The 13,610-nt window shown below is 41.8% G+C and overlaps 1 protein-coding gene across 4 annotated transcripts in view; it reads right to left on the reverse strand.

The window, feature by feature from the left end:
* NRIP1 (nuclear receptor interacting protein 1) overlaps nucleotides 1-13,242 on the reverse strand; it is a 103,459-nt gene extending 90,217 nt beyond the window's left edge. For 3 of the 4 annotated variants that reach the window (XR_010607156.1, XM_065647211.1, XM_065647219.1), the window contains exons 1-2: nucleotides 13,160-13,242; nucleotides 5,970-6,054 (exon numbers count right to left, since the gene is read on the reverse strand). The gene's annotated coding sequence lies outside the window, so the exon portion shown is untranslated. Of the gene's footprint in view, nucleotides 1-5,969; nucleotides 6,055-12,833; nucleotides 12,894-13,159 lie in introns of those variants that run through there. The other variant, XM_065647227.1, reaches the window with a different exon arrangement.
* Nucleotides 13,243-13,610: the final 368 nt, after the last annotated feature.

Genomic DNA, 13,610 nt, shown 5'->3' on the forward strand with positions numbered 1-13,610 from the left:
AACAAGGAGAAAGGAAGACTGTAATAACACTATGCAATGAAGATAAGTTTTCCCAATAATACAAGCTACAGGAAACACATAGAGGTCAAATAAAACTATTATTTGCCTTTTCAAACACTATTTTCTTCAGCTGCTAAATAAAAAACATTATGAAGCCATTTCACACAGTAAAACTTAACCTTATATTAACCTTCCATATTAAGTAAACAAACCTTTCTAGCCAATAAGCATCTCTGTGAACTCTCCAAGATGATAAGCAATACCTTAATTACATTCATTTACATGACTTTGAAATTGTTCCAGACCAAAGTCAATGACTACAAGGTCAAAGAGTATGGAAATCTAAAATAAGGAGAAATCCATAGTCGGCCAGTTCACACAAGCATGGTCCAGCATCCTTTCTATCCAGTTTGTAAAGGGTCAGGGATAACAACCTTTTTCATCACTTACACGAAAAAAAAAAAAATCATCTGAAACACCAAAGACTGAGTGTATCCTTTCTTTTTTTAAAGACTATCCAAAATTGAAAGCAATGGACATTTTAGATTTGTTTTTAATGCCTAACGGCAAATCAAGCCATATAAATTTTTATGCAAATATTTTATAATATACTAACTGAAAGGCACATTACAAAAGAAGATATATTTAAGAAAAAAAAGAAAAAGATGCAGCCGATTCATTGACAACTACAGAATGTTTGGTATAGTGCCCTGTTATATTCAGTAAAGCTAAACTGAATAGTTTTGCTGAGATTTATCCAATGAAGAAAGTGGAACACTAGAAGAGAAGCCACCATAGTGATTACACGTCACTGTGCTTCAGGAACTGTGCAGACATGAAGAGAAGCCCAAGCCCAATAAAAATCACTGCCTAGACTTCCACTCTCATCAACAAAGCTAGACTGTATCCTTAAGATACAGGGAGAAAATATCCTGTGTTCTAGTCCCAAAAACAATCCTTACTGTGCTACCTGAACACCTTTATTATTCAATCTGTGCTACGCTTAGAGCAGGAAATGCTAATTACACTCAAGCAGCAATTACAAAGATTTGAACAATGGATGTTCCAAGAAACTTGGTAAAGTATGTTCTGCCCTGAAACAGCAGAAGAGCGAACACAGTGACCATCCCATTCCCAAGATATTAGATAACGGCTCGAGCATGCAATCAACAGCAATCAAATTAGCCACAATATAGCATACATGCATGCTGCACTAATGGTTCATTTCACGACCGTGAAAATATTACAAATATGCATATATGAAAATCTGAAGTACAGCTTTTGCATTTAGGCAATCCCATACCAGTGCACTGCAGCTGACAACATTTTCTTGATATTAAATTAGATAAATCTCCCTGCACCCTCACTTTACTAGCAAAGCACTTTTTACACAACTCTCAAGCCAACAGCCTTCTGCAATTTAAGTATGATTTAGTGCAAGAGAAGCAATGAGTATTATAAAATTTATGCTTGTTCACCTTCTCTCCCCACAGAGAAGGGCAAGATGTTTTTTCATGTAAATACGTATTAGATCCAAATCATTTAAATAGATATTATTCCATAGAGAACATGATGCTGCATATGCCCATTTCAGCTCCGTGTTACTAAATAAACTGCAAGATAATGATGCTGCCTTGCTCATCCTAAAGGACAATGAAAATATTTCTGGGCATTTTAAACAGAGGCAAAAGGAACAGACTTTCGCAAGAACAAAAGAAAAACTAAGGTGGCTCTTACAGAGCTAGATAAGGTGAAAACAAGTCACTCATAAATCACAAATTAGTAAATCTCTTCAGGAACAGGCCACTGTTACAGCAAAAGTATAGCTCGGGTACATGGAGCAGTTTTTATAGTACGAATATCAAGTCACTAATATCTTCAATTTTTATTTTCTTTTAAATGGAGCAAGGCAAAGATGATGCTGTTTGTAAGGATAAAAACAAGAAGGTTTAGACAGGTGACTAATTTTAAAAGTTAAGGTAGGAATGTTAAATGCAAGGTGCCAAATGTTAACGTAATGCAGTTTTATTTCTCAGTTATATAGCTACAAGTGTCACTGCTTGAACGGAGAGGAAAAAGAGAATCAGGAAAACTTAAACATCTTCTAAAAATGAGAGCTTTAAGCATTAAAGTGAACACATACATATCACTGCTTTTCACAAAATACAAATGAAGTTAATCAGTATGTTATCACAAAATACATTTACAGTTAACAATTTAATTCAATATCATGTATTTTAAAGCGAGGAATACTGTCATTGGTCTTGATGCTATCTCATACCATTTGGGCCACAGTTATCTTACAATACAGCCTGACCTCTGCTTGATTTTAAAATAGGATGATCACCTTCAACTATGTATGAACCTTGAACATTATCAAAAACAGTTTTATTGCATCAACGATTTATTAATAGTCTTATATTAATAGTAATGTAACTTTGACTTTACAAAGTCATAAAGATGACGAGAAATGCAGTCAAGACTTATTGTGCTACCTATTTTATTTTAGGCTTAGAAGGCAACCTCATGATACAATCAGAAAAACTATCCAGAGACGCACAGCTACAATGGAAAAAAACAACAGAATACACACGAATCATCCCGGTTAAAAAACGGAGTGGGAAGGATACAGAGAGTGTAACGAAGTTAAGATAAATCCTGAAGCCTTTTAAGTACCGACATTCTTCCGCTAGGCAACTGTCCTTGGAACTGGAAAACTGCTCATGCGGAGGAAGGTAACTTCTGCACGAGCACATCAACAGCGACTGCTCTGAAGAAAAGGTGTGAGCCTTACCTCGGAGCACATTTATTGGGATTCCCCTTCCGAGCAAAGCCCTGCAAGACGACCGAGGCCTACAGGCCCAAATTCAAAACAAACCTGACAAAGGAGGAAATGTTCCTCCTAGAGCTTTCTGGTTCAAAACACTTGCCGCAGCAGCCCTGCCGGCTTCTTCCTATTGCATGGTCGCTTTTATAGCTGTTAGCCCCATTACGACACAGTTGACAGTTTAAACAAAGAGCAACCAAGAAAGTACGATATTCTATAACTGGCATTTACAGCACCGGCCTTGGACTTCTAATCTTTACCAGACGGGCACACAAATCAATCTATCAGCTCATAAAGGTGTGCTTTTTTAACCTCTAAACAGATGGGACTGTCCAGAAACGTCTGGCATGTCAAACTGCTAATCACGGCTGCCCTTTGCACAAAATAACCCACTTAAGTTGAGGCATGGTTGCACTGTAACAGACATTAGTCTGTGGGAAACCCATTTAACTGTCACATACTCCCGCCACTCCTGCTCTCCCTTAATTAAACCTAATGCCTTATGCTTTGACCTTTTGTTCTAGCCTATTAACCCTATCTAGTACAAGTTCAAATATGTTAAACTTAAAAGTTTGCGGTAAAATATTAAATTCCAAGCTACAGAAAGAACGAGGGACATTTCTCTACCGTGCAAGTTACCAATCCCTTCACCAAATTTGTTAGGCTGACAAAACTGAACCACTATGTTAGTTTGCAAAGATAAAACATATCCAAACACTAATCAGTTTCACAGCAAAAAAAGTGAAGTTTCTTCCACTTGCATAGCCTACCTCTTCGTCTCTAAAGGAGGAAAGGTGGGAAAAAAAGTGAAATTTCTGTTTGCAACTTCATATCCTCAGGCTTTGGGGTTTTTATCCAAGAAAAGCACATGCTATCAGCCAAGATCATACTACGCTCACTTGCTGTTCTCTGCAACCTATCATTAAAAATAAGACGTAGTTGTTTTGCAGCGCCCAATTCCTCCTCAATTAAAGGTTGTGTCTGCCAACCTTGCTCACGCTGAGTCACCCTTGTTCTTTCAACAATGTAGTTACAATTACTATTAGTTTTTCATACTCATCTGTATCTTTTCATGAGTTACATATTTTGACGTTTCTTAAGCTTGGATAAACTTCATAAATTATGTTCTTTTTTTAAAATTTCAGCTCACTGCTAGAGACTTTTCTTTTTATGTAAGTTCAGCTTTAGACAGCATGACTGCCTTCCCCTCTTGTATCTCTTTAATTTATGAAGGTTACACAGCATCAACAGTTACATTTGCAAAGCAGTACTCTTCTGGTGAAAGACCATCCTAATGGTCCAGACTTCCAACTTAGAACAACAAATCCAACTCCAGCGACAAAAACAAACCTCTGATCAAGACAACTGTACTGCACTCCACATTAAAGCTATTTACAATGATATGCAATGCAAACTCTGATACCAACACAGGTATTCTACAATTAGTGCCTATAACCAGCAAACAAACCTGTTCCCCATGCCTCAAAAAAAAAAAAAAAAAAAAAAAAAAAATCAAGACATAACACATAATAACCATTTTATAACATTGGAAAACAAGAATGCCAACTGTGTCAGGATTGCCAGCCATGTATACACTAAGAAACATGTTCTCTCAAATCTTTAGCTCAACCACCTTACTGACAATCTGAATACTTGGTGCAAGACCCTTATTTCCAGCTTATGCTTCTGCAATTCCGATTAAACAGAATCGCTTTTAAACAGAAGCGACAATCTTGAAACAAAGCTTCGAATTACTTTATTTCTGAAGACGTATACATTTCAAAAACCTTGCTATAAGACCTACTGTCTGCTAAGTTCTGTTAGGGCTGTGTAAGTGACCATCTGCTGCTGATCACAACAACTCTCAAGTTTTAAATAACTAATTAATTCATTGTGTTTTAATTCCAAAGTGCCTGTCTTACTGACTCTGAGACCAGCAAGTAACACAATTAACTTTCCTGTAAATACAGTTGCTCAGACAACTAAGAAGCACTACAGCAATGCTAGACTTCTTTTTTTGAGGAGTCAAATAGGAAACATTAGGGGGGCGGGGGGGGAGGAAAAAGGATCCTTTGTCTTGATTTCCCTTTATTAAAAACAAAACATACTTCTGGACAAATCTAAATCTCCTCAATTAATTTAAAAAGCGCAGATACTTTCTAATGATTTCACTTTGCTATATTCTATTGTGTTTGAGATGCTTAAACTGCAGTACACAGCCCAATGCTACATTCAAATGTAGTCAAGCAACACACGGATTTAAAAAAAAATATATATATATGTATATCCTTGCATCTGCAATCTGAGAAGTTTTGCAGGCTGGGATTTGGTATGACTGCCTCCAGCTTCCTAGACCTTCCCTACTAATGCTGACAAAAGTTGCCACTGGAGGCAATGCAAATGAGTCCTAAGAGAGAGCAGAAACAAAACAACAACTGCTTGTCAACCATTACATGCCCAAATTGTATTCTTTATGCTCATCAGCATTCTCAAGTTCTTAGGCATGCATGTAGGCCCACCGAGTACAGCGGGGCTACTCAAGTGAATAAAATTACTCACAAACCAAAGTGTGTATACATAAGCAATCACTGGACAACACTCGGGGAATTATTCCCCAGTATCAAAGAAAAATAGGATTTATGAAATGGGAACCAAGGGAGCAGATCCAAACAAAATGACAGTGGTACTAAATGTCTACAAGCCATTGTAACACAATATCTAATAATGATTTTACTGTGACGGTCCCTTGCCACAGCAGCTCAATTCGGATCTGTTTTATTTTAAAAAAATGAGAGATTGTAACATAGTTTTATTTCATCTTCTCTTTCGCACTGAAATTACATGTAAATCAGGTCCTTCTCTGTTCAGTAACTACCTCCCGAACAAGCGGGCTAAATCATCAGGACTTATCAGCATACAAAAAGTTCAAATGCTCCTAAAATACTTGTTTCTCTTCAATTGGCACACGCTTAAAAAAAGTCTTAAACTAATACAGAGAGATTAACTTGAAAATGTATCACTTTAAAACATATTATCATCCTAAAAGACTTATGCATGGTAGACAACTATCTCACAGAGTTGGCAAGATGGAAAAGAAACCCTAAACCAGACACAAAGTAAATAACCGAAACAAGTTATTTACCATGAAAGTAGTCCCATCAGGAAAGCTCTTCCTTCAGGAGTCCAAGGATGCATTGATTTTCTTCCTCGACAATTCCATGTTTGATCTGAAAAGAACAGCAGAAATTGCCCTATGAAAGACCGCATACCAACTTTCCCTACCCAGTATACTTCTACCTACTTTCTTATTATTGGTGTAATAGAAACTGATACTTTATTTTGGATAGCAAGAACTGCAAATAAGATTTCTATTTCAGAAGAAAAATGTAGATCCAAACTTCAGAAACCAAAATCTTCCAAACAGAAACATCAGTAAAACAAGCAGAAACAACTCACATTGTCTACACTTGTATTGACTAAGTGGACAGTATTTCTGCAAGAACAAAGTCCATGTTGAACTCTGATTCAAAGCCACACTCTTTTTCTTCCTTCCATTCAAAAACAGATGTGACATGAAAGCCCTTCTTCCTACATAGCGATTAGTGCTGAACACTTCAAACTTGCACCTATGAACATCAAAATAGTTGGGTTTTTTTTTAACGAGCCCCTATTAATTCAAATATATATCTATACGAGGAAAAGACAAGAGCATAGTAACTGGTAAATGTAATGCCAAATGCCACAAAATTAATTAGAAAAAAAATAAGCCAGCAAAAATTGTAATATTTGCTTTTGAGATATTTAGGAATTAAATAGTATATATTATTATAGTTGGAAGACATCATCCATCACAAGCACCACCTTAAAAATTCTTCTTAGCACTTTTCTATTATTCCTAAGTGAACTTTTGCTAAAAGATGCAAGCTTACAGCTAGCCCAGATCAGTTACTTGTACTATTTCAGCCTTGTTCATGTGACGAGCCTCATTATTAAAGGTTATGTTAAACATTCTGACACTGAGTTACCACCCAAGCAGCAAGTTTATTATGCATGGAGTCTGATTTAACAACAATTAAGAAAAGGAAAAAAAAAAAAAAAAAAAAAGAGAAGAGGACTTTCTCCCCCGTTTGGCTGAACTTCCCCCTCCTCTTGCTTGTCAGAGGGGAGAGTTCCTCTGCTCTTTGCCTCACCATTAGCTTCTGGTCTCACAAAAGCTGCATACAAAAGCCTTTTAAACACAAAATTTCTCCAGCACAGAGGACCCCACAGGTGGCTACGGGCGTGCGGGGTGGAGGGGGCAGAGTGGGAAGCGTGTGCATTGGGGGCAGCTCAGAGCATCTCCTCCTTCTGCAACATCGCTCAGGCTAAAGCCAGCTTAGAGAAAACACCTAACTCTGACCACTGCAATGTGCTACTTGGAAAGGGAAAGAAAAAAAAAGATACAGGTGTTGATAGATGGGTCATCATCCAAAAAAGACCTATTCAAAGCTTTCCAGTACATGAAAGATAACACTGGAAGCACACTGGACTACTGCCAGCATCAAGACCCAACAAAAGCAGCTGATCCAATTAAGCCGAAAAATAAGTAAATACCCAAAAATACTGCATGCAGACACTACTTCAAATTCTTCCCCTATATACATCACAAAATAAAAAGCCAATTTGCATCGCAGAACGGTAGCAATTCCTCAACATTTGGATTCCATTTGCGGGGGGGGGGGGGCGGGGATTGGGAAGATAAAGCTACCATTGCAGTCAAAATAAACAGAGAAATAACAGGGATAGTGACAAAGGTGGTAATAGACACAGTTCAAAGCCTTCCCAACCCCATTTCGCTGAAAGGGCAAATAATCTGGATATGGAATCTTTTGTGACCAAAGGAAAAATAGGACAAGAGGTTGCTCAGAGCAGAAGAAAACAGCACTTAAAAATATTCACCTTTTAAAGTCACCTTAATCTGAGAAAAATACTTAATTCCAATATTTCTATACTATAGATGTAGACAAAAATGTTCTCCACCACTGACAAGTGGTTTAAGCATTCCTACTTCCAAGAGAAGATAGACTTCTGCTGGAGAGAAGGGCAGGAGGGGAGGAACCACAACAACAATTTCACACTGTATTGCCATCAAGGTTCAATGTATAGACAGGATTTCCTTTAGGTCAGCATTAAACAGCCTTTTCTGCATTGCTCTAAGTGACTATAAAAGGCTTATAAGAGGTTCAGAGAAAAGAGAATAAAATAAATAGTTATTTCAGGGGAAAATTATGTATTCCTTTAACAATGTTTTCAAAATAATAATTTAAAAAAAAACAGCACCAAAGCGAACAAACAAACTTTTTTAGAATAACGCTTTATTCCCTACATCTTCACAGATGGATCACTTGGTTTGTATACCTTTTAGTTTTTCCCAGTGCTTATTTGTTTCCTATTATAAGTTGTTGAAAGTAGGATAGGTGATGACACAAACAACACCAACAGGACAATCTCCTGTGGCAAGAATAATCATTTCTTTCTACCTCTGAGGCAATCTCTGCTTTCTGTATCACTGAAAATGCCTTTTTGGTTTCCTTTCCAACTCCATTTTCATAGTGGGTTGGGGCAAGGAGAAGTACTAGAAAGCTCATGGCCATGAATCTTAAAGTCCACTGCAACAAAAATCAGCATCGGAGTGCCAGTTTCAGCCTAGCACCAGCAAGAACAAAAATACTGTTCTTCTGTGAGCAAGACACAGTACTTAGACACAGTTCAACACCAAAATTCATTAAGCTCTTGTCAGGGCAAATTAAAGACACCCTTATTTGTTTTCAGATAATAGTTTCGGTCAAGACTGAAACACATTTTACACCTAGTGCTGATCAATCTTGATGGCTCCCTCACAACTTACTTTCTTTAGAGGAGGAAGGGACGCCCACCAGAAAACTTCCCCAACACTGAGCTGCTTTTCTATGCTAAACTCAACTTCTTCAAAATCAGTGACTAACAGATCTGTAGCTTCTGCTTTTAATCTGATGAAGACAATGATATTTAGAACTAAGTGGTATGAAAACAGAATTTCTCTCAAGACAGGTGATTAAACAGGAGCAATGAGCTCCAGCAACAATTCAAGTATGAGCAGACTATTGCAGGAAGGTTTGACCCAAACTAAGATGGCTAGCAACTGCTTCTTCCCCTTTCTACACATGAATATTTATTTACAGGAGTCTCGGTTCCTATTCTTCTTCTTCAATCATCAAGCCATGTGACCTGCAACGGAGGGCCAAATAAATTACCAAATTAATTATTTCAAGTGCTAAAGAGGTCTGTTCACATTTCCAAATATTTGAAATAATCTAGAAACACTAAAATGCAGACATTCATCTTTACCAAAAGAATCCTTCTGCCTGCTTCTCCTAGGGCAGAATTCCCCATCAGAGAACACAAGAAAGTTTTTACACGATTACAGACGTCCACCCAAAGTATCGCCCACCAACCATAGCATGGTTTTTCAAAGGCAACTAGCAAAACTCTAACACTGTAATATCCAAAATAAATGCCAGAAGCCTTTTAAATATTTTCCTCATAACTTTCCTCATATTTGCTTAAGGCAGGCCAGCACAGCTCAGATAGTTAATGTTCTTATCGTTTTGGCCTGTTGGCAGGAAGAAAGAGCAAACCACAAATGCTGTTACCATTAACCTTTTTGTCTTTAGTTTAAGACTGTTTAGACAGACTGTCAAGTTTATGTGTTTTATCTTTTTTGGTACACTTGTGCATATTCTTTCATACATTTTCCTCCTGTTCAGGCCTCATTCCCTACCTGCATTATCCTTCCACTCACCTGTCATTAAACCCCTGCTGAGCAGTAAGGATTTATACTTCAAAATTTGCACTTCTTGTCCTAAAAGAGCATTTTTCCTTTTTTTTAATCCATTGGATAGTTATCCTATTTATACTGCCTACCGCTCGTAATCCAGCCCATTGCTCAGCACACCTCACCCAGCAGCTGAGATATCAGCCCTGCTCCCCCTGCCCACAGGTCCCATGTGTGGGAGGTCGTCCACCAAAGCCCCACTCACAACAAGGCTTGTGCCCCACACCAGGCACCCAGCTGGAAACCCCATGCTCTCCCCAGTCTCTCTTCTGGACCCCCTCAGCTCCCTATACATTCACATACGGGAGGAAAAAAAAAAAAAAAAAAAAAAAAACAACCAACAACAACACAACCACCACACACCAAACCAATGACCAAACCAAAAAAAACCACAAGCCATTTGGCTTTTGAGGTTCAGGCAAGTTCTGAAAAGCTATTCTAAAGTTAACAAAATAGTATAGCCTTCATGTCTTCTCTGACAGCCCTGCAAGGAGGTGTCAAGCGCAACCCTTGAGCAAGACAGCTGACTGTGGGAAATGCAACTCCCTGGCGTTGCCTTGGGCAAGTTTATACATGCGCTCGGCACAGCGCAAAACATAGTTTATCTTTTAATATAGTAATGTCCTGCACTGTCACTGGTAAAATTAACAGTGCTCTCACTGCTAACAATAATACAACTGGTATTACAGAAACGTTTTGCCAATGTTCAAAGCCAGAAAAAAAAAGTTAGCTCCGAAAAGAAAAACACATGCTTTAAGCAAGCAAGCCTTTTTTCAGTTCTTTTAAACCAATCCCACATTAAGCAACACCTACAGGCAAATACAATCATCATAAAGTTAATTCATGTTTAAGTTCTATAAACTTTACTGAATCACTTGAAAAAAAAAAAGCAGCTTTCCTTGATGCCTTTTACAGAACAGATTGACCCTAAACACAGCTATCAAACACTGCAGACCATGCAGCCAGTGTCTAAAACATCAATTTAAGTTTACAACAGAAAAACATTAGTTCACTTTTACTTCTTTATCAACACAGTTTTTATTACTGTAATAAATTTTGGTTATTTTGTTTTCCTCCAATTTTGATTAGCACATCTTTCACTTCAGAAGAAGAAGAAACAAGTATGGGGACCAGAGAGGAAGAGAATGTTTTCATCTGGTAATTTTCTACCCCAAGACTAAAATAAAAATTAAAAAAAAAAAAAAAATCCATCTAGTACGGTTTGGCATTTGACAGTATCTTGTCTTCTGTACATGCAGGGTCTACAAAAATCTGAAAATGACTGACAGCTCTGGCTCATTAGATAAGTGGGAACTGTAGGCCAGTCTAACAGGAGGTCAGATTTCACCCCTACCCGAAACACGCAGTCACTACTTTTTACCTCTTCCACGCACTCAACGAAAGCGTACACCCCTACGTATACATTTCACTCAAGACAAACTTGCTCTCTTGATTTGGAGTCAACATCAACTCTATCTCAGGAGACCACTGATAAAATAACAAGTCAGACTTCTCAGCCACAAGTTTGGGCAGACAGTTGCCCCAGACAGCAGAAGCCCTAAACCTGCATGAACACCGTTCTGGACAAGAACTTTTGCTCTCCCAGATTCCAATTCTTGCTGCCTATATAGCAACAATTAATCAGATGTCATTAAATCAGATTTTAACCACAAAATATCCTGAGCTCAGAAAGCTTTTGTCATATGGCATCTTAGTGTGTCACTTTCTAGAGTGTTCAGTCAGCCCCAGAAACAGTAAATCACATCTGAATACTAAAGAAAAAGGTTTTCTACCACTCGCTCAGGGATATACCACCCCCTTTCCACATCTGACTGCTCCCTCCCCGTGGGTCTTCACAGTCTGGATTTGCACTCTTTGTTAAATAAAGCTTTACAGTATCTCTGAACATTTATAGTGTCATGACTCAGTTAAATTCTAATCAGCCCATGAGCTGTCAGACACTGCAGGAAGGTCTCCTCAAAATAAAACAAGGAATAATATAGTCTCCAGATTCCGGAGAGATGAGGCAGAAGGGGATAACTTCCACTTCAGCTTTCCTAACATCAACATAATCCCACAGGCAGAAATTCCACAGTTTTTTTTCGACATCTTCAACACACATCAAGCATTTTACTAAAATCTTCTTTAAATTAGAAACCTAATAAATCATCAGAATGCACAATACAGGGGAAGAAAAAGAGAGATGCAGCACAGACACAAGGCTACTGGCACGTTACAAAGCTGCCCCTTATTTTGCCTATGCCCTGACACTATGTTTCTTTAGGTTTCATTACCTTCCAACTTGATCGCGGACTGACAAAAACAACAGCCTCCAACAACATGTTCCATAGTGAGAAAGGGAGGGGAACAGGGGGAAAACAAAAAAACAAACAAACAAAAAAATCACCTTCAAAAGGGCTTCAGGGACACAAAAACACGCCTGGAAAAGTAACCTTTAGTCTAGAAGGGAAACAGCGACGTCCCTAAGGAGCCCGAAGCGATGAGAAGGCATCTTTGGGGGATGCAGGGGGCCGAGCGTGTGCCGCCTGCAAGCGGCAATGGAAAAGGTACCCGAGGCACAGGCCGCCCGCTCGCAGGTAGCGGCGGAGCGGGCAGCAACACGCAGCCGGGGGGGCCGGGCGGGCAGAGGGAAGCGTGGCCTTGCCCGCAGCTGCTGGGAAAGCAGCCGGGCGGCGGGAGGCGAGGCCGCGGCCGGGTCTCCCCGCACCCCCGCCGGCGCCCCCCCGGCCGCCGCAGCCGCTGCGCACCGAGCCTGCGGCTCTTTAAATAATTCACACGCACACCGGGAGGAGGAGGGTGCCCTTCCGAAACGCGGGCCGAGGTTTGCAGCCAGCGCTCGGGAGAACACTCGCGGGTCTCGGGGGTAAAGACTAGTAACTTTTCCGTGCCTCCAGCTCCCTCAAACCCACCCTGGCCGGGCAAACTTTCAGCTCGCACCGGGGATAGGGGGTGCCGGAGGGGCGGCCGTCACCGGAAACAGCCCCCGCCGCCGCGGCCGCCCCCTCGCCGGGCTCACCCCGGCATTGTTCCCCGCCGCCGCCTCCCCGCCCGGCAGCGCAGCCCCGGCCCGCCCCGCTCGGCCATTTCCCCCGCCAGCCAGCACGGCTGCCGGCGGAAGAGCGCCGCACTCACCCCGCAGCGGGCCCGCGCACCCCCCGCGGCGGCGGCGGCTCCTCCCGGGCGGGCTGCCCGGGGCCGGCCTCGCCTGCGGGAGAGGCTCCGGCGGCGGCCCCCGCGCAGGCAGCGGGGACGCGCAACGCCCCGGCCCAGCAGCCAGAGCCGGCTCCGGTAGCCAGTCCCGGCGCGGAGGTCCGGGGAAGCGGCGGCGGCTCCCGAAGCCGGGGGGGGAGACTGGGTCCCCGGGCTGGAGGACAGAACGCGCCGCCTCCTCGCTCCCCCCGTCTGTCTGTCCGTCCGTCCGTCCGTCCGTCCCCCCCCGCCCGACCCCGCGCACATACACGGCGAGCTCCGCTCCGCTCCTCTCCTCTCCCTCCGCGCCTCTCCGCGGCTCGGGGCTCTGCTGCAATGCCTGTGAGGCTGACTTTCAAAGCCTAACCCGCAGCCGCGATCCTCCCCGCCTTCCACCTCGCCCGCCGCGGCGCAGCCCGGCCCCTCCCCGCGCCGCGCCATTCATCTCTCCAGCCAAGTTTCTTAACCCTTTTCTAACCCCCGGCGAGGGGAGGGATGCGCCCGCACCCCCCCGCCCCGAGCCGGTTGGGGACGGAGGCTGCGGGGCAGGGTGCCGCTAAACGCGTCGCACGTACGCAAGTCGCGTCGCCTCCTGCCCTCGCTAATTAATCTAACTGAAGGCGCAGAGCCCCCGGGAAACAAACTTAGAAGCGACAGCGCGGGAGGACCCCTATTTAATGAAAACAGCTTTAAAATAACTTTTTCCCACCCCCCCCCAGC

This window comes from Caloenas nicobarica, chromosome 1 (genome assembly GCF_036013445.1).
Source record: "Caloenas nicobarica isolate bCalNic1 chromosome 1, bCalNic1.hap1, whole genome shotgun sequence".
Classification (NCBI taxonomy): domain Eukaryota; kingdom Metazoa; phylum Chordata; class Aves; order Columbiformes; family Columbidae; genus Caloenas; species Caloenas nicobarica.